The sequence below is a fragment of the Lactuca sativa genome, chromosome 9, assembly GCF_002870075.4.
Source record: "Lactuca sativa cultivar Salinas chromosome 9, Lsat_Salinas_v11, whole genome shotgun sequence".
NCBI lineage: Eukaryota > Viridiplantae > Streptophyta > Magnoliopsida > Asterales > Asteraceae > Lactuca > Lactuca sativa.
Genome location: NC_056631.2, coordinates 92,495,051 through 92,518,114, shown reverse-complemented (window position 1 = coordinate 92,518,114; position 23,064 = coordinate 92,495,051).

The window sequence follows — 23,064 nt, the reverse complement described above, 5'->3', positions numbered from 1 at the left end:
GGTTGTAAATGATCTTGTTCGAGGATTACCTGTTTTAAAATTTGATAACGGTTCATCGTGTGCTACTTGTGAATAGGGAAAGCAACATCGACAAGGTCATCCAATTGTTATTGATTCCAAAATCATCGAGCCATTGGAACTTCTTCACATTGACCTATATGAACCTTCTACTTTTGAGTCTCTCAATAAGCAGAAGTACATATTGGTCATTGTTGATGATTTTTCGAGGTTTACTTGGGTTTTTTTTCTTCTTCAGAAGTCTGAAACTGCTCAAGTGATAATTGACTTCATTAAGAACATCGAATTGAGTTTGAAGAAGAAAGTTCGAAGTATTAAGAGTGACACTGGCTCAGAATTTAAGAATCAAATTCTTGATTCATTCTTGACTAAGTTGGGAATTCCGCATATCTTTTCGTCTCCTTACACACCGTAAGAAAATGGTGTTGTCGAAAGGAGGAATCGTTCTCTATGCAAGGTTGCACGAACCAGGCTTACATATACGAATCCGCCTCAATATCTTTGGGCAGAGGTTATTTGGACTACTTGTTTCACTCAAAATCATTCTTTTATTCATCTTCGTTTCAACATCACACTTTATGAGATCATTAATAAACGGAATCCTAATGTTAAATTCTTTCATGTTTTTGGGTGCAGTTGTTTTATAATGAATCTCAAGGACAATCTTTTTAATTTTCAGTCGAAAGTTGATGAAGAAATTTTCCTGGGATATTCGCATAATTTTGTTGCCCATAGGGTGTTGAACAAACGAACGAGAAATATTGAAGAAACTTTCAATCTTACTTTCGATCACTGTTATGTCAAGCGATTCGAATAGTCATTCATACAAAATCCTATCATTTTTAAAACAAATGATGAGTCTGAAATCATGAATTCTTACGAAATTGATTATGATTTGCTTTTTGGAATTCCAAATAGGGCAATTGATGCTGAAAACCATGTTGATGATAATCAAATTCTAGAAGAACGAAAGCATTCAGAAGATTCGACTGTTACAAGGGAAGAAGATGGCACTCAGCCTACATCAACTTCACGAGTGTATGTCAAACGCGTATAAGTTGCGAAAGATGATGCAGTAGAGGGGAGAACTTAAGTTCGACATTACACAATGACAACCAAGATTTAATTGTTGAGGGGGGGGGGTATGTGCGAACTACATCTCAAGTCGAGAGGGAGCATGTGTTGGACCATGTTGATGTCGAGGGGGAGCATCAGAACTCTAATCCATTAGTTGAGGGGGAGCAAAGCAGATCGGATCATGATAATATAAACGATCAAAGTAATGAGTTTCATGATATGACTGGAAATCTTTTGAATGTAGGTTAAGGTTCAGAAGCAGATGAAATATTCAAAGATGCACATTTATATTTCGACCCTACATATCTAGCAATGGATAAATGTCCATGCAACCATGCAATGGAACAAGTTCTTGGTGATCCACATGATGGAGTGTTGATACGGGTACAAATTCGAGCGATAAATGAAGTGCTTAATGTTCATCAGGAATATTGTATGTTTAACGTGTTCATTTTGAAGCTTGAACAAAAATAGTAAAGGTTGCATTAGAATACTCAAGTTGGGTTGTTGCAGTGCAATCTGAACTAGCTGAATTTGAACGAAACAAAGTTTGGAGGTTAATTCCTTAACCAAAGGATGTTTTGTTAATTGGTTTAAAATGGATTTTCAAAAATAAGACTGATAAAGAAGGCAATGTAATTCTAAATAAGGGAAGATTAGTCGTTAAATGTTACTCTTAACAAGAAGGAATCGATTATGAGTAAACCTTTACCCCTGTCACAAGACTCGAGGTTGTTCGATTTTTTCTTGATTATGCAGCGCATAAATATTTCGATGTGCGTCAAATGGACATCAAGTGTGCTTTCCTCAATGGATTTTTGGAGGAAACGATCTATGTAGAACAACCACCTTGTTTCATTAATGATAAGTATCATGATTACTGATATGTTTTAGATAAGGTAGTCTATGGGTTGAAACAAGCACGGCGTGCCTGGTACGCAACCTTTACCAAGTTTTTGAAACTTGCTATATTTAAACAAGGAGTTGATCCCACATTATTTCGAAAGAAATTGGGAATCACCTGATGCTTGTTCAAATTGATGTAGATGATACAATTTTTTGTTCGACTGACCCTGTGTTATCTAAGGAATTTGGAGAGCTTATGAAAATCCAGTTTGAAATGAGCATGATGGGAAAATTAATAATTTTATGGGTTTACATATTTGTTAAAGCAGGGAAGACATCTTTATTAATCAGGAAAAATATAAGTGCAACCTGCTTGAAAGATTTGGGATTACGAATAATACTAAAGTGAAAGTAACTATAGCAACATGATAGGTTTGGTTTTATACTTAACTACAAGTTGACCTGATATCCTGTTTGTTGTGTGTAACTGTGCTAGGTACCAATCGTTCCCAAGAGAACCCCATCTCAATGTTGTGAAGAACATATTTCGTTACCTCAAAGGAACAGTTTCGTTGGGTCTGTGGTATCCATCAAAGACAAGAGTCTTAATACAAGCATTCTAAGACGTAGATCTAGGTGGCTGTCAACTTGATCAAAAGAGAACAACATGCGGATGTCAATTTTTCGATAGCAAGTTAGTTAGCTGGAAATCAAAGAAACAAATGTGCATTTCGATTTCGACAACAGAATCATAGTACATGGTTGCTGCAGCTTGCACAACGCAAGTTATATGGATACAAAGTCAACTGCGCAATTATGCAATCAATATGAAGAAAATTCCTTTGTATTGTGACTCGTAGAGTGCCATTCGCATCTGCCACAATCCAGTCCAACATTGAAAAACCAAACACGTTACTCTTCGCCATCACTTTATAAAAGACCATGTAGAAGACGGGAACATTGAGGTCCATTATGTGAAAACAACAGATCAACTTGCAGATATTTTTACAAACCCTTTAGATGAGAAGTCATTCTTAATGATTTTGAATGGATTGTCGATGATCGAAGCAAGTTCTATTCCAGGTTCTTCTTGATTGAAAAGGTGTTAATTTGATGTGTGTCGAAATACACCTAATTTTACCTCCTATCTAATTAGCTATTCAACTAAAGGCAGTGTACCTTTTCACAAATAATATAGCACAAATAGTCTGGTATCGAACACAATGAACATAATTAATTAACTAATTTATCTACTAAATATTAATCTAAGAAAAGCAAAAGTTAATTACTTTTTTTATCCGATTTTTCATGTTTAGACAAACTTATTCGCTTATCTTTCAAATTTACTCAATTACTAAAAACACTTAAGTTTAGTTTGAATCCACTTTTCCTCTATGGTTAGCTACTAATTATGGATAATTCACATTGGTTACCAATTATTATATTATTAGTAATTTAAGTCCAAATTTACTAATGTTTAACTAATTCATGCAGAACTATGCATGGTCACACATATGTAAATAGAGAATCAATTATGAATCATGAATGGAGCTATGTAAGCTTTATTAAACCAACACAATTATGGTCATAATTTATGTTCTCCAACACAATTAAATTTAATTACCTCAATTACTTATCTAAGATTTTGTCGATCCTAGCTCTAGCAATTCAATGGTCACTAAAGCATTAGGTGTCAAGTTCATGTAAGTTAATAGTCACTATGCTACACAGAACATGAATTCAAGCAATTTAAGTATCAAATATTAGCATGCTAAGTATTAACAATAAAACACAAGCATTTAACCAACTAGTAAAATCATATTTAATAAACTAATCCATGAGTTGAAGCTTCAACTAACTAAACAGAAGCAGCTAGATTCAGCTACTCATTACTGATAAAATAAATCCAAATTCAATGATTAAATACATGTTCAACTTGTACCAATTCAAAGTAATGGTTATGATCTTCAATCACTCTTTCTTCCTTGGATGTTTAACACTTGAATTTTCTGACTTGTTTTTCTCCATAATTCGTCTAAACTCCCAAAACTCCATAAGAGATCCCTAATTCGTAAGTGCTAAGGATATATATATTTTTTGTAATTTTTGCACTTCATGTCGTGAATTTTGACTTGACGTCATGAATTAAGATGAACCTTATCAGTCAAGGACTCTGACTTCCCATGCACTTATCTTTTAAAAACACCCACTCCACGTCGTGTAAGAGAAGTTCACGTCGTGAGTTTAACTTTTAGATGGGATTTCCTTCTTTTAGTTCTTCAAACCTCCAAAGTTCCGCTTTTTGTTGCTTTTGGTCCTTATTCTTCAAGAATACTCCTTTTGGCTGCAAGATACAATTCAATCTTATAAGTACCATATATATATATATATATATATATATATATATATATATATATATATATATATATATATATATATATATCTTTGCAAATAACCAAAATATTAACCAAAATGTATTCAAATATTGCCTAAAAATGTGCATAAATATGGCAATATCAAATACCCCACACTTATCTTTTGCTTGTCCTCAAGCAAAACTAATTAATTTTAAGTCAAACTCTTATCACTAACGTCACATAAAACAATCCATTTTGAACTCAACCGTTATACCAAGACCTCAATGCGCATATTTGTGTCTAAAATCCTAACAACTTCCCCAATCGTCGCTACCCACAATCCTTATGAACCTTCACCCCTTAGCTTATACAACACTCATTTTTGCAACCCTCCGAATGAATCCTAAAAAATCTTTCTTAACCTCAAGGTATTTTTGTTAAACTACCCAAGCATACATAATCTAGAAAAATTGCAACTTTTAATACCACAATGGTGCTATTGGAATTCTTCAATTCTTTGATATTTGATCTTTGATTTCATTGAATTCATCACTTTTATTGTTCGATTTTTGGTATCTTCTAATTTTTTATTCTTCAGAATTTTAATCTTTATAATTTTTATAATTTGATAGCTTCAAAATTCTTAAAACTTTTTGGTAATTTCTCTCTATTTTTTCTATATAACTCACTTTTTTCACTCAAATCCTACATGCTTAAGCAAAGAAGCTTAAGTTCAAGCTTTATTGGTTAGAGGTATTAGTATAAGTGCAAGGACTATATAAGCTCTCTTGGATAGATTTCATGTTTATGCTACAAAACGTATTATTCCATATAAACTACCAGATTACCTTTCATATCTCATGACTTTTCATTAGGACTTGGGAAGCCACAAATATATTATAACATATGTTGGCTCAATTAAACATTTGAGCTCGCATCAGATCATCCTATATAACACTAGCAATTTACTTTTTTGACCCCCTACCCCACACTTATTACATACATGCCCTCATTGCATGCATAAACTAATTTAAAAGCAATAAAAGGGAGAAAAGGAACAGACTCCCCTGGGGTTGTAGTGGCAAGATCAATTCCAAAAGTATGGATAACTTTGAACATCTTGAATATGTGAATGGAACTTGAATCTTTAAAAAGAATGAGATATGTGAATGTTCCAATGAAATGTGAATCCGAGACTTGAATATTCAACAAATGTAGTGTAGAAAATCTTCAAAGCATAGTTCATCAATGTGGGAAAGCATACGCCACATTTTATGGATGAGAGAAAAAGGAATGTCCCAATTATGCAGATCACGTGGTGGTAGTGGAATCCACAACGTGTTGTCGACTGAAATCATATACGTTATCACGATGGGTTCTAAGTGCACAATGTGGAGTTAAGTTCCACGTCGTGTAAACTGGGTTCCACAAAATGTATTTGCACAATAATTCTTCGATGCAAGTCAAGCGCAACTGAATATATAAATGCTTTTAGGCCCTTCCAAAACTCTATGATTTCTTTGACTCTTCCCTTATCTCTTCATTTTCTTTTGAAATTAACCCCACACTTATTAAAAACCGTGGGTCTCGAATCTTAACTCTAAGTGACACGATTTTACTTGAACATTCCTATCTCTATTCTATCATCATCCCACTCATGATAGCTAACCAAATATGCAACAAAGTAAGTAATAGTGGAAAGAGGAAAACAACCATCCAATATTTGGTTACAAGTTCAAAACAATCCAAATAAAAACAAAACAAACAGAAAAACTGAAAGATAAAACTAATAATCCTCCTCGTCCCTTTGCTCTCAACTCATTACAGCTCCATCCCCACATCTTGTTCTATACTCACTCCATGTCAGAAAAACATGATAGTGATCTCCCAAATGTGGTGGTTGTGTAACGCTGAAGTGCCATATCATTTTCTCCATCGTCCCTCCAATCCAATTCATGTTCAAGGTCATTTGATTAAAATAACCAACCATAGTATCCTCGCCAAAAGTAGTAGCTCCCATTGGTACATGTTGATGCACTAGTTGTCCTCTCTCGCCACAACCCCGTATATTCCTCCTTCCCCTTGGACGCGGTTGATCTTCTTGTTGACCAATGCGTTGTTCAATATCTTCCGGGGGTATCACATATCCTCCACCCGTTTTCACCACTACCCGCATAACACTCAAGAATTGGACAGTCAAATCATTGTCCTTGAAGCGTGAAAGGTTCCTAATAAAATTAAGACTCAAAATACCATAAGAATGAGCGAGCCAAGTGACCAAATGTCCACCCGTAATGGGACTACCGAGCCGAGTACTAGCAGCTTTCTTACCCAAAAATCATGCAAGCATATATGGTAGGTCGCAGAAAACACTGGGTGTAATGATGCTCCAAAGATAAAATAAATTTTGAGTAGGCACCTTGTCCCCATGATGTTTATGGTTGATTGAGAAATTGATAAGACGATGTAGAAACTGGTAAATGGGAGACCGTATTTGGCCTTCACAAGCATCACGGGAATTATACATGTGATTTGAAATGCACCTCTAAAACTAGACATCTAACAATACCGATGTAAAGTCCCATACACAGCCTAGTAAGAATAAAACAAAATGGGGTGATTGTGTCTTTCCTTCAGTATAAATCCCCATTCTCCATGCAAACTCATGAAGGCTATATTCGTGGTATACACCTCCCAAACGGAACGCAAGAGTCCAGTTGTAGTTCGGGTCGGTAGTTTTGTTTTCAAAGTTCACTGTGGCAAAGAATTCGACTAATAATTCCTGATAAACGGGTTCTTGAATAGAGAAAAGATTCCTCCACCCGTTACATGGAAACGAAAAAAACCCTCTCTAACAAATAACTTAGTACAATGTCTCTCCACTTCTGTAACCATGCCTACCCTACGCAGCCATGCCCAATCCACTACTAGAGCAATTGCAAATTCTCGGTTATACAGACACCCTAATTTGTTCATATAATTGTCGATAAATGCTTGTGAAATGTTTTGTAGGAATCGATAAAGCGAATGAATGCTTGACATGTCAATTTGATCCTGCTCCTGTGGAACTGCTCAATGAGGCCCCATTATACCAAATGTGGATATGAAACACTAAATCAAGAAATTATGGAAGAAATGTGCAAAAATGTGAGGTGGAGGAAGTTTCTAAGGAAGTTATTCCTTCGAAGACTGGTATTCTGAAGCGAACTAAAAAGCCAACCAAAAGGCCTCATCATTCTCTAGTCATGCCATCAGTTCCGGAACCTAAAGTACAGGAAACTTAGCAAACACAAGTTGATTCTTCACATACTCGTTATTCTCAGAAGGGTACTGAGAAAATTTTCAAACCTGAATTCAACATAAAAGGGGCGCTGTTTCGTGATATTCCTGTTCTTGCTTCTCCAGCATCGAAGAAACGAAGGGAATTTGATATGGCCCAGAAGCTACAACAAAAGAATAGACGTAAAGATCCACTTGACCAAGTAACTGTCGAATAAGATAATGACAGTGAAAGTGGTGATAATCGCTATGAAGATTATGGGCTTGGGTCACCTCAAAGGTATTCTCTTATCAAGTCGATTTTCGAGGAGAAATGAAATCCTGGTGTCAATGTAAATGTATCTAATACGGATACAAACACCAATTCGAGTGATCATACATCGATATCCATCGCTGAGAAGACTATGGTTATACCACTCGGGGTTTTGCAAGGTGATTCCTATACGGATGAGGTTCGAACTCCAGACATTAATGCGAATGTATCTAATATGGACACAAATGTCAATATCGGTGTAGGGGTGTCGAACAAAGAAGCTTTTATTACTTCAATTCTTGCAACATCAACCATTCTTACTTCAATCAATTCTACCATCAAAACCTCAACCATTGAAACATCCACTTCATTACCACCATGTTCATCACCAATCCCAACTTCGTTACCTGTTTCAACATTTCACCAACTTACACCACCATTATGCATGAACCCATTACTGCCCTTTCCTCATCACAATCTACTGAAGCAGAGATAGCCATTCTTGATGCTAAACCGAATGATGATGATGTGATAGTTTCCTTTGCTGATCTACAGTTCAACCCACAAGAGGATAATGTTCCTGATGACATGATCATGCCAGGTAAATAGTTCAAAATCCTTAACTCCAAAATCAATAAACTTCTACAAAATCAAGCAAATACCGGGGGACGGAATTTTGTTTTTAGGGTAGAGATGGAGTACTTGTTAAAGTCTTAGGAGAATTTATAGTGACATAAGAACATAGTTTGGCATGCGGAATTAAAGCTTGCACAATTGAACATGGTGATTTGGGTGTTTAAGAGATATATTGAATGTATATGGTGTTACAAAAAAGATGTAGATCTAGACTACATAATTAACACACACTTACACACTCACTTTTACATCTCTCAAGCACACCTCTACAAGTGGACAAACCCACCTTATATAGAGGTGTTTACATGTATCTCTCTCACTCTAATAAACAAATGGGTCTAAAGGCTAATGCACCACATGCAAGTGGGTATTACAAAAGTCAAACATATACAAAGTCATGAATGAAGAACTTTGCACCCCAACATTCTCCCCCTCAAAGTTAGGAATGAATGACCCACTTCAAATCTTCCAAAATCAAGCACTACGCGGTTCGAGCCTCAAAGGTGACACATGTCGAAACGAACTTCAATCTTCAATTCTTCCATGATTCTTCAATTTGGGCTCTAGGATGTGAGACCATACAATCCGAGCAGCAATGAATGATCAAGAGTATTCCAAACTCCAAATAATCACCCTAAACATGCGCATAAAAACACACCCCAAAAATCTTCAATAACCCAAACCCATTTCGAATACATCACTTCCAAACTTCCAATTGCATCATCCCGTGGCTTCAAAAGTTCAAGATCACTTCGGTCTTCAAATCCGCGTAATATGAAAAATTCAAGTTCGAATTTCCATATAAAACTTCTCCCCCTTTTTATAATCGAAAGTTGATTATAAAGCTCCAAGGAAAAAGAACGTGCTCTGTTCAGAATTTTTCATGTCAAAACTCCCCTTTAACATGTGGCATAAACTTTGTTCTTCAATCCGGAAAACCCAAAAAATATTCAATTTTTATTGCCGTTACCGAATTGCCTTTGACAAAATTTCTCAAAAATGGGTAGAAATTGTCAATTTCAAAATTCTGTAGTGACCCGGTGCGCTAAAAACAGCCAAATATGCGAAACACACTCCCATTTGCGAAACTGGGTAAAATGTGTAAATTCGCAAAAACTGCATGGACCAGATTTGAAAATATTCCAATTCTCAAAATTTTTACCCCAAATGCGAAACTGGGTAAAATTGGCCATCTTGCGAAAACTGCAGGGATGCGAAATGAAAATTCTGCATTTTTGTCATTTTATAACCCCGTTTGCGAGGTTGGACCAATTTTGCCATGTTTTTGAAATTTCAGGGACTAATTTTGAAACTTGTGTGTTTTCTTCCCCAATTCATTTGCCAGTCAAATTCTTCGCATCTTCGCACGTGAAACATGGATGCGAACCATGGATGAGATGACTTCGCATTTTAACTCCAAAATTGAACAAAATGCGAACTCATGTTTGAAACCCATATGTGAATTTGATTTTATATGCGAACCCAAGTATCTCTGTAATCAAATGCAAACTCAAAATTGAGACCATCAACCACAAAATTATCCGTTATTCGTATTTCATTCACCAAGATTTTACATTTCCAGATGCGAACACATCCCAACCCATAACAGAATGCGAATGAAGATCTTGTTTGTTTTCCAAATTGCGAACCAGAATCAATTATGCGAAATCGAGATTTCAAGGTTTCGATCATTCAATCACCAAAACAAAAAAAAAACAGTCGGTTATGACTTCAAAGACAATAGTTCGTTTTTCATTCAACCCAAAACGAATCCACATCGATTCCAAAAACCATCGACATTCACTGTGACCAAATCAAACCTTCACAGGTCAATATTCGATCCAAATCAAAGGAATCGAAGAAATTACAGTCGATCCAAGCTTCACTTTTAACACACAGACATCAAAGCATCGAGTCACAAACCCAAATTTTTGAAAAAATCGATCAATTACCCTTCGTTCATTAACCCCATTCCAAATCAATAATCAACCATCAACATTCGAAATCAAAAACCATTAGCCAAAAACAATCTTCGATTTCCAAATCATCATTCTCACAGTTCTTCGTTCACCCAAAACATCGACTTTTACTCTTCATTCATCAGTTCTTGAAATACTTCAACCGATTAAATCAATAACCAAAATCGATTGTTCAAACAAGATTGATTAACACAAATCAATCTAAAAAATTTGGATACAAATTAATCTTGAATCGAATGATTCATGAAATCAAGAACATTAACAGATCGATTGAAGTTGATCGTCATTCAACCACAAAAAAATAGATCAAATAGCTTGAATACATGAGTGATTGAAGCTTTGAACAATAAGAATTGTGATAATCACTAAACTCAAAGAACGAATCTGATGAAATAATTTGTTTTCAAGACTATTAATGAGTGAAAGTGTAAAGATATTTGTGAATCTGTATGATGAAGAACGAGAACAATTAGATACGATTTGGGCTTAAATGATGAACAATGAACAGTAAACAACTTACGTATTGGGCTTCAAAGAAATCGGTCATGAACAGTATATGATTATAAATTGGAATCAAAACTGTTTGGCTCAAATCTATAAAGAATTTTAAGATCGGATTTTTGGGAACTCGAACAGTAAAAAGAACAGTAAATGAATTTGATATTGGTCTTGATCTAAAAAAAATATTGGATCATCAATGGGGTTTTTTTTTCAAGAAAAATTTGATCCAATGAGTCAAACGATCATGAATCAAGAACGCAACGCACGATTCAAATGAAATTAAGAGAGATCATAGAGAGAGACTCACCAAAATTTTTTGTTCAAGTTGCGACAAAAATTTCCAAACCGAGAATCGTTCTTCAAAAGTCACGTTGATCGTGAAAACCAAGCTCTGATACTAATTGTAGTGACATAAGAACATAGTTTGGCATGCGGAATTAAAGCTTGGACAATTGAACATGGTGATTTGGGTGTTTAAGAGATATATTGAATGTATATGGTGTTACAAAAAAGATCTAGATCTAGACTACATAATTAACACACACTTACACACTCACTTTTACATCTCTCAAGCACACCTCTACAAGTGGACAAACCCACCTTATATATAGGTGTTTACATGTCTCTCTCTCACTCTAACAAACAAATGGGTCTAAAGCCTAATGCACCACATGCAAGTGGGTTTTACAAAAGTCAAACATTTACAAAGTCATGAATGAAGAACTTTGCACCCCAACAGAATCGTCTTCGCACCTTGGTTGAAAGTCTTTAAGAGAAGCAGGTCGAATGGTTGAATGTTCACTCTAAGAACTTTGAGTACGAAATTCAAAAACCTTGTGATATGGACAAGGAGCATCATGATCTTTTTGTGGAACAAGTGACAAAGCTAAAATAATCTGTGGATCTTCAGGTGGCTAAATTTAAGTCAGAAATGGCCAAAGAAGTAAAGAAGATGGAGAAAAATTATATTGTGTTGCACAGTAAGGTTGATGTTGTTACCGATGCAATCGCGAAGTTAGTTGAATTCAATTCTACTGATTCGAATAATCTTGAAGAGAAATTGGAGCAGGATTCCAAGGTGTTTTCCACGTTGGATGAGTTTTTATCCAACATTCAGGAGTCCATTTTGAAAATTGATCTTTCGAATTAGTCCACCATGTCTCAAGAGTCAATTTCTCAATTGATTTCGAAAATTGAGACGAATATCAACTAAGCTCGCACCCATCCTTGAGCTGGTCATTCGTTTACCCACCAATGATCCTCGTAATGTGCAAGTGTCGTAAGGGGGTGATAAAGGATGTGGTGGTGTTGGGTCTTCGAAAGATCGAGACAAAGGAGCAGTTGTCGGAAAAGTGATGTCAACTCAGATACCGACTTCACTCCCTATTTCATTGTCTACAACTTCAATAACAACCACAACAAGACCAATCACAAAGGGATAGTATGAATGAAAGAGCTGGAGGTTTGAGTTCTATTCCACCACCTTCGAAAGACGATCAAGGTGATAAAGGAAAAGGGATTGTGAAGACTATTTTCTGAAGAGGAAAAAAAAGCAACATGCCTTGGAGATTGAGAAGCAAACGCCGCTAAACAACATTATAAGGTGAAGACAGAGTGACCCACCTGGCTTGAATAAGGGTGATCCCAGCAAGCAGTAGTGTTACGAAACCATTGAAGACATCGTTTTGATTGGGCTGAAACGACTACTTTCAAAAAGCACCAAAAAAGAGTTATGACATTGAGAACTCGAATTTCAATCAACTTGGCTTCCCTCTGAACCATATGTTGTTTACTTATTCTCAGTTTAAAATCCTAGAAAACTTCGAAGATAAAGATGAGCTCAAAAGGCTCAAGATGAGATTTCATGCTGTATTGGAGAAAAATGAAGAAGAAGGGTGGTCATCAGTAAAGATTGTGAAGGGATGTCCATCACTTGAGAAAATCTACTCAAAGGTCTTTTACATAACATTCGATATGTGGTCTTGAGGGCAAACAATGTGGTTTGTGAATTTTCAATTGTTGGCTTTCCTCTCATGAACCTGAATGACTTGGTGACGTTGACAAAGATTTTGAGCAATTTTGACGTTTCGAAGATACCTGAGTCGAGCAAAAATGATTTCATTATTGGTTTTGCTCACATCAAGGTTTTCATAGATAACTACTATGATTGCCTAGCAATAACTGATATTGAGCTTGCTATGGCTGTTAACATGAATTCGAAGATACCTCAGTCATTGTTGAAGGGGAAGGATAATATTGAGAAGTTTGTAAATGGAGAGATAATACATCGACCATTTGGTTTGGTGTTTCAAGGGAAGAACAAGAACGGGAAATTGACAAAGTTTTTGTTTCAAGTATGTGATATGGAGATGTATACGATTTCTCATTATACAAGTATTCTTATTTGAATCAAGAATTGCAGAAGGAATGAAGCTGATGACAAGGCTAAGATTCGAAAGATAATTCTTTGGCATATGGAGATTCACAATGTACTTCTACACACTATGAAGCTGATGGCATGATTTCGTCTTTTCTCACTAAGGGCGAGATTGCAGGGTTCGAAATGTATATAGTGAGAAGTTGAAATAGGTCTTAGTCTGTTAAGGTGCGAAATCAGATTGATATCAAAATGTATGTATTTGCAAGGCATGTCGAATTCGAATTTTAACGTTTACTTGTTGTACTTTTTGTGAGTCTGTAACATCCTATAAATAGGGTATGTATAAGGGTAGATGGTACATTTTGTGTTGTTCGTGATTGTAAAACTCTCTCAAACCTTTGTACTCTTATAGACATAAATGAGCCAATTAGATCTCATTTACTTGATGTGTTCTTCCTGATTTCTATGATTGATTTCGTTTTCATTACTCGATTCTATTACACATCAGAAACCTAGGCGGCTTCAACTATAACTTTTATTTAAATTTTTTTTTTTTTTTTTATTTATGACTTTGAATATCAAGAAAACATTTGTATTAACAAACTTGAATATTTCTAATGTTTGTATCTCCGTATCAAAATTCATGGCTCCATCAATGGTTTAATCTCAATAGTTGTATGTGTTGTCCCCAAGTGATGTTGGTTTTGAGTTTTAATTCTTCTATGTAGATCTTAACAATGGTAAATGTGAAAGTGAGAGATGTTGTAATATCATTAGGAAGCATTATGTTTGGGTTTTGAATTGGAACACATGTTTCCGTACTGTTAATAACAAAGCTCTTTCATTGGTTTCTATATAATCGTAACATTCATTCATTTTACTCTAAGGGATTATACTTTGAATATTCTACTAAACATATTAACTATGTACATCTTTTGTGTTATTTCTTCGTTATATCGTGAATATATATATATATATATATATATATATATATATATATATATATATATATATATATATATATATATATATATATATATATATATATATATATATATCAATGGCCACTTTGCACAAAATTAACTTCATATAAATATAAAATGACAAAGCTGAAATATACATGTGATTTATCAAAGGTCACAAATTCAATCCTTTTTTTTTTTACGAACATGGTATTTGTGGTTTCTGAAACTTGTGTAAATGACCTTTTTGTTGACATTGTCCGTTAGTGTGAACTTATTTTGGTCTTTTTACATAGGAGAAACTGAGTTTTTGACTATGGTTAAACCATAGAGACCATTTATATAATTCTTTTATATATTTTATGTTAATTAGTTTGTAGTTTTTCTTGTCTTTTATTTTTTTAAATATCATTTTACTTTTTACAATCTCATTTTGAAATTTGAACTTTGAACTTTGAAAAATATTGCTTTCACTCATCTATTTTATATTTTTTCGTGTTTAACCTTATATTATATATAATTTGATTTTTATTAAAAACTTCCGTTTGTTAAACTAAAAAAACTATTTTTATATGTTTATTTTTATGTATTTGTTGATATAATTCAAAGTAGTTAATGTTTCAACTTTAATTTAGAACTTTCTTTTGTTAATTATTTTTAATTTTATTTTTCGACGTAGTTTTTTTAAAATGTTTTTGTGTTTAACTTGATATACGTTTCTTATGTATGAGACGAGTTACATATAATAACTAATTTGTTAATTTTAAAAAACATATTATATTCGAGTTTGTCTATGTATTGAATTTTTTTACATTTTTTTGCTTAATTCTATGTATATTCATATATATTATTCGGTTCACATATAATAATATGTATTATTCGGGTCACGTATAATAACTTTCGTACGTTAGCTTAAAAATATATTATATTTGAGGTTGTCTACGTTTCGACGTAACTTTTTTTATGTATCAGTACAGATTCGAGTTCGTTTACATTTCAACATAAACTTTTTTATGTTTCGTGCTTATGTTTATGTTCATGTTTTTTACGTCGAAACGTAATTTTTATCAATACAATCATCAAAATCAACTTATAGAATTCAATGCTTATAATTACGCTTTTATCTATTACATGTGAACAAACCTATACGTAGGAACGTACATAAAATAAACACCAAAACATACAAAATAATTACATCAAAACATTAAAAAAACTCAAATCTATATCGACACGTGCATAAAAAGAAGTAAGTAAGATTTTTTTTTTAAGTTAACGACCGAAAGCTTGAATAATAAAAAACGTATTATATGTGACCCGAGTCAAATGTATGAAATTTACTAAAAATTAAGAACGAAAACGATAAAAAAAATACGTTTCACGAGATGTAGACAAGCTTGATGCTAATATATTTTTTAAGTTAACGAACGAAAGTTATTATATATGACCTGAGTGATACATATGACTGTACATAAAGTTAAATGCAAATATATACATAAAAAATTGTATTGAAACATAGATAAACTCGAATATAATATGTTTTTTAAAATTCACAAACAAAACTTATTATATGTGACTCGTCTCATACATAAGAAACATGCAAAAAAAAAACTATATTGAAACATACATAAACTCGAAGTTAAGCTGACAATTTTATAAAAAAAAATCATGTAATTTAAAAAATTAACAAAAGAAAGTTCTAAATTAAAATTGAAACGTTGACCACCTTGAATTATACCGAAAAATATATAAAACTAAACACGTTAAAGTATGTTTTATTAGGTTAAAGGACGAAAGTTATTAATGAAAATCAAATTATATATAATATGGGGTTATACACGAAAATTTAAAAAATAGAAGGTTGAAAGTAACATTTTTCAAAGTTCAAAGTGAAGGTTTGAAAGTGATATTTTAAAAAGTAAAGGGGTGAAAAATCCAAAAACTCATAAAAATAAAAATATAGAAAAAGTTACATAAATGGTCATCATGGTTTACTGATAGTCACAAACCCAATGTCTACTACTTGAAAAGACCAAAATACCCTCACACTAATAGATGAACAATAACGACGTCAGCAAAAATGACAATTCACACAAGTTTTGGAAACCACAATGATCATGTTCGTAAAAAATATTTAGCAACAACTGAGTTTCTAACCTTTGTAAACCATATAGAGCATTTTTGTAGTTTTGTAATAATATACAAAATTTCATAAATGACCATTTGGTTTGCTAAAAGTAGCAATTTAAGGATATCTTTCATTAGGGTAATACCGGTGATCCCTAGCGTTTCCAAATCCAACACATATGGTCCGTTAGTAGTTAAAACTAACTTTTAATCAATTAACTTTTTTAAAATGACGAATTTACCCTTGGACCAAATTTGAAATATATAAAATACTACAAGGACCTTTTTTTAGCTCCGGCGATTTCAGAGGTGCCTTTTTCTGGTGGGATCAAACGCCGTTGATTCTTTTCTTCTCTCATGGTTGTCTTCAATGGTCGGTAATGAGCAGGGTCCTCAGTCTCATTATGCTCCAATCAATAATCGGCTGGTGGATAATCTTTCTTCTTCCTTTTATGTTACAAATTTTCTTCCTAATGCCGATGTGAAGTCTTTGTGGGACGTTTGTGCTAAAATCGGGACGATGGCTGATGTTTATATGGCTTAGAAATTATCAAAATTAGGTAAGAGATTTGCTTTTGTTCGGTTTATTAAAGCTAGTGATGAACAAGTATTGGAACGTAGACTTTGGGAGATTTGTATGGGATCGTATCACTTATTTGCTTTTATTGCTCGGTTTAATCGGGTTTTGAGTAAGAATGAAGGGGCGACTTCACAGGGCAAGTTAACAGGTCGGTTTCTCAGGGGCATGTTAACCGATCTAAGTCTGACGAACAGATTGGGAGTTCTCAGGTGCATGTTCATGTCCAGAGTGGTTCTTATGCCAATGCAGTTAAGGGAGATACGGGTGTGAAAGATAAGCAAAGGCTAGTTTCTGTTGTGTGCTCTTTACAAGGAACAAAGATTGAAAATCCGTTGTCCATGCAGTCTTCGATTTTCGGTAAGTTGGGAGATATCAGATTGATTCCAAAACTATGTATTCTTTTGAAAAAAGAAGGATTTCCTGAGATTGTTATCAAGTATGTTGCTAGTGACTGGCTGTTTATCTCTTTTCTATCCTAGGATACTTGCACTCGGTTCAAGAAGTGTGAAGGGGTTAAGTCTTATTTTTCATTTTTTAGACCAGTTGTTAATGGTTTCTATGTTAAAGAGCATGTTATTTGGTTAGAGATGTTGGGTTTACCTTGTTGTGCTTGGAATGATGTTGTTGTTAAAAAGATAGCTAATATGTAGGGTGATATTTTCTTTCTTGAAGAATATGAGAATGCTCCATTGGCGGTAAAATGCGTGTGTATTAAAACTGTGAAGTCTTCCTTAATTAATGATAAGATTAGGGTGGTTACTCGAGGAATAGAATATGTTGTTACAGTGCACAAAATTTCTAATTGGGAACCGGATATGATGGAGGATGGTGATATAGATTCGGATATTCCGGATTTGTCAGGCGATGAGGAAGAAGATGTATGTTTTGATGAAGATGAGATTGTAGGTCTTAAAGTAAAAGAAGGTGAAAAAGTGGATGAGGGGCACGAGGATTCTTTCAATACGGACAACATGCATAGTAAAGGGGATAGAGGTGTCGGGTTTGTGGATAGAAAAGTAGGTTTTTTGAAACTAATATTAAAAGAAAGGGCAATGAGGTTGTGGATGGGGTTCTTCCTCATTCGTTGTTGCTGCCACTCTAGTTACGGATGTGAATCAAAGTGAACCGGTAATGCCTAGAGATGTTTCTCCGGTTAGGCTGGCTGAGGATGTGATGCCAAATGGCCCGACACAAGTGGTGGATGATGTGGAGGGTGAGAGGTTTTTGGAATCCCTTTCGCAACCTCCTAGTTTTCAGCAAAAGAAATCATCTTCTTCTTTTGGATCCACTAAGTTGTTGAAAAATAAAGTCCCAATAGTGGTTGATGATATTGATGATGTCTTGAAGCAATATTTTGAAATGGGAGCCCTTCTTGGGTATGATATGGAATCTAATAATGACCGGGTTAAAAAGATTTTGTCTAGTATTGGTGTGGTACAGGTGGATCAATGAATTGTCTGTAACAGCCCGGAATTTCAGATATTGATATAATTATGTTTTGGGGGTGATTTAAGAGGGGACTCGGCGAGTTGGAGCCTAGATTCGCCGAGTAGGATCGCAGACTTGGTCGCGGGTTCGCGACTGGACTCGACGAGTCCAGATATGGACTCGGCGAGTCGACGCTGTTCAGCAGAAACCCTAACCGTTCGGTTTTGGATCGTATTTAACGCCTCTTAGGCCGTCATTTTCAGTCTTTTGGTCAATTGAGAGGAACCCTAATCGCTGTGGACGCCTAGAGCAAGGGAGAAAGCTTTGGAACTTGGAAGAATTGGTTAGGCAAGAAGAAGAGGGATTTGGCTAAAGGAATATCAAGGAGGATTGAGTCCTGAGATTTGGGGGACACAGAGGGTGCGTTTTCAGGTAATACTCGGACCAAATCTGTTATTTTGATGTATTTATGAAATTAGGGTTTATAGAACCCATTTAGTGATTTGATGAAGTAATGCCTTGTTACCCCACGATTATAGTCTTGCATTAGGACCTTTAGAGGTCCAGAAGGTCCCATGCATGTGTACTTTGGGACGAGACCCATCTCAGGAAGCAGTTACTCGTCTGCATGGCATGGACTCGCCGAGTTGTTCTTCAGACTCGGCGAGTAGCTTGAAGATTAACTGGGACTCGTCGAGTCGTTCTTCAGACTCGGCGAGTTGAGTCGGGGTGGCCCCACGATTCTTCCAGGAGGAACTCGTCGAGTAAAAAGGGGATACTCGACGTGTAGAAAGGGAATCTTAAGGACTCGGCGAGTCATAGGGTTGACTCGGCGAGTAGGGTCAGTCAGGGGTTGACTTTGACCTTGTCCTTGACCAAGGATTTGACCAGTTGTCTTCCAGGGGTATTTTGGTAATCATGGGAGTTTATTGGGTTATTGTTGATGTTCAGTGGAGGAGTTGTGTCAGAGTTCGGAGCAGCGGGATCTTATCTTTTCAGCCGTCAGTTCGAGGTGAGTTATCCTCACTATATCAACAGGGTCTAAGGCACCAAGGCCGGCCCTTTATTGTATTGAGATTCAGTTACGTTTATCATGTTAGTGCTGGTTGTGTCTGCATCCTGGTAGTTAGGATGGTACATGCTAGGTGACCTTGTAAAGGTCAGTTCTCGATATGCTGAGTAATGCTATGCTAGTGATCGAATAGGGCGGTAGCCCGGTTATGGTAATGATATGCTATGTGATCTGTTTACTCGGTTTGTTGATTATGATCTTTATATGACTGTATGTTTTGTGCACATGGTTGTTTGGACTAGAGATGGGTTGAGGCGGGTCCTGCTTCGTGCTGTAGGCCAAGATACCCAGGGCGGACCGGTTGTTCCGAAGGCCCAGCGAGCGGTCCGGATAGGCTGTAGGCCCCACGAGGGCGGACCAGACGTGCCGAGGCTCGGAGAGTGGACCAGGATGACTGAAGGCCCGATGCGGGCGGACCAGTCACACTGTAGACTCGGAGAGTGGACCAGGTGGGTTGAAGGCCCAATGCGGGCGGACCAACCCCACTGTAGACTCGGAGGACATGACTAGACCCGGAGGATGGATCCGACGGACTGAAGGCCTGATAAGGCGGACCAGTCACGATAGACCCGATATGCATGACTGTTCTATGATCTGTTTGTTATGTATGATTTATATGTTTTGGACCGGAAGGTCATGGCCTGGAAAGGCGTATGCGTGGTTGGTATTTTGGGGGTATCTCACTAAGCTTTCGGGCTTACAGTTGTGGTTTAATGTTTTTCAGGTTCTTCAGGAGACTGTGGCAAGGCGAAGGCGCGATCGTACCGTTCCTCATGATTTTGTAACAACGTGATTCTGGGAATACTTAAATGAATTATATTGAAAACCTTTTTGTGAACATTTTAATGAAAATCGGGTTGCTTTGAAAATTTTAAATTGGTTGTGTTTTTCGGACGTTACAAGTTGGTATCAGAGCCTTGGTTTGAGTGAATTGGAGGAACACTCGTATGACTCCAGTCTCAAATCGAGGAGAGTTTTCAAAAAGAGAAATTAAAATGGTTTTCAAAACAAGTAAAGGAGGACGCGGAGGTACGATCAGCCGGAGCCAGTAAGTAACCCCAAAATATCATACATGGCAATTGTTTTATTGAGCTTTGATAGAACAGCATGCTAGAGTTAGGCTAGGGATCTTCAGGATTTATTGATGAGTTGCCTGATTTATGATGCCTGCTAGCCTAGGGTTCCTTGCGAGAGATTTCTAGTGTTCCTCTAGTGGTGAGGATAGAGCGTTGTTATATGTGTCGCTAGGGTGTTGTGGGAGTACTTCATACAAATATGGGTTGGTGCGGAAGGTAGTATGGGCCCGTACTACTGGAAGCACGGACTCATACGCGTATCAGGGAAATCATGACCTCTAGGGTTGGGATGAGAGCTGGTTCCCGATTAGTGGAATATGTCTGAGATTGGTGTTTTATTTTCAGTATGGAGATTCCAGGGCACGCTGGGGGTGGATCCGGGTCAGGATCAGGAGCAGGAGAGGGAGCTCCAAGTGGGTCTGCACAGCCAGAGGTTGTCAGTCAGTTGAGTACGCACGAGTTGGATGCGAGGATTCGCGAGATTCTGCATGATGAGGTTGCCGCATTGATTCGGGCTGAGCTGCCAGAGTTGTTTGGGTCGATCAAGACCGCCATGGTGGAGTATTTTGATGAGCGTTATGCGGCTCTCACGGAGACGGCTGCCGCAGCGGCTACCGCAGCAGTAGCGGCGGCAGGAGGAGGAGCCGGTAGAGGTTTTCAGTATCGGGACTTCGATAATACGAAGCCTCCCACTTTTGATGGAGTTCAGGATCCGATCGTTGCTATGAGGTGGTTATCAGATGTGGAAGGATGTTTCTTCACTTGTTCATGCCCTGCTGATCAGAGGGTAAGGTGTGCTTTGAACCTGTTGAGGCTCGGAGCAAAGGATTGGTGGAGATTGACCACGGGATCGTATTCGGATGCGCAGAGGGCTGCGATTTCATGGGATCGGTTCAGGGAGATGTTCAGTACTCGCTATGTTCCACAGGTCGAGAGGGAGAGGTTGGCTCAGGAGTTCTTGGAGCTAAAGCAGGATTCGGAATCGGTGACGGAAATCACCAGGATGTTTACTGAGAGGGCGATGTTTTGTCCTGAGTTCGCTTCGGAGCAGGCTCAGATGTCCCGATATCTGAGTATGCTAAAGAGGGATATCAGACAGTTTGTGTCTGCGCAGAGGTGCGAGACTTTGCTGGAGTTGCAGGAGGCCGCCAGGCGGCGTGAGTTAGAGATTGAGTTACAGATGCGTGAGCTGAGGCAAGCTCCGGTTCAGTCGCAGCCGGCGACGAAACGGTCTAAGACCGTTGATTTCAGGATGGGAGATCAGGGTGGCCACGTCTGTGGTAAGTGTGGAAGGGGTCATGTCGGGGTTTGTCGGTCCGGTGGAGCATGCCGCAAGTGCGGGAAGGAGGGACACTATGCGAGGGATTGTCGGCAGTCGGTGCCGGTTCGGGATTTGAGGATATGCTATCATTGTCATCAGGTTGGACATTTGAAGGTCAACTGTCCACAGATTGCTGCAGGATCGGTGCAGGCTCCAGCACCGGCTACGTTGAGGATCACAGGTGGAGGTCAGGGTGGAGCGGAGCCCCCAAGGGCTTAGGGTCGTGTTTTTCAGCTTGCTGTTGCGGGTATGTTTCTTTCTGATGTTTTGATTATTTATGCTTGTTGTGGAGTATTGTTACCTGCTAGTTTCGTTGGTTGACTATGGAAATTGCGTTTCGGGTTTCTTGTGGTATTCGTTGTTACTTGAGGGATTGGCGAGTTGTGATCGGAATTTTGGTTTTAGTATCTTGTGCCCCTTGAGGGATCGTTATGGTTTTGGGATTGTACTTCGAGCCAGCATTGATTATCTTTGAGAAGATTGGTGGCGGATGCGGTGTTAGTTTGGAGGCTAGTTGGATTCTGCAATCTGAGGAATGGAAAGATGAAGATTGAGTCGCTTTCGAGCGGGTTGTACGGCGTAGGAGCATGATTTGTATGAAAGTTGTCGGTACTGGTGAAACGCACTTGGAGTGCATGTGCTGATTCCTACGAGGTGCTTTGGGAGATCGGTGATGGCGACCGGTGATTTTCTATCAGCATCTTAAGTGGGGGAGAATTGGAAATTCCCTGGATGGTCGTTGGGCATGGGAGGTTGTTTAGCCGCTTGGGAATTCAGCGGTATTTCTATCAGATGAGAGCAGGCTCGAATGGGTGAGCAGTAGGTGTGCGGGGCGAAATACAGACATAGAGCAGTTGATTGAGGAAGGCATGGGTGCAGGCCGGGATCGAGTACGTATGATGGAGGTAGAGTTCGGAACCCCTAGAGGGCTAGAACGGTATGCACGGGAGGATTTCCCGAAGAGATAATTGGAATGATGAGTGATTGTGGAGCGGTCCGGATAGACTGAAGGCTGGTAGGCGTACCAGTCAGGCCGAAGGCTCGGAGGACGGTCCAGTCAGATTGGTTGAAGGTTCTGAGAGTGGTCCAGATTGGCTGAAGGCCCGGGGAGGCGGTCCAGTCATGCTGAAGACTCTGCGGGTAATATTGAATCGGTTAGAGGCTATGGGTTGCGT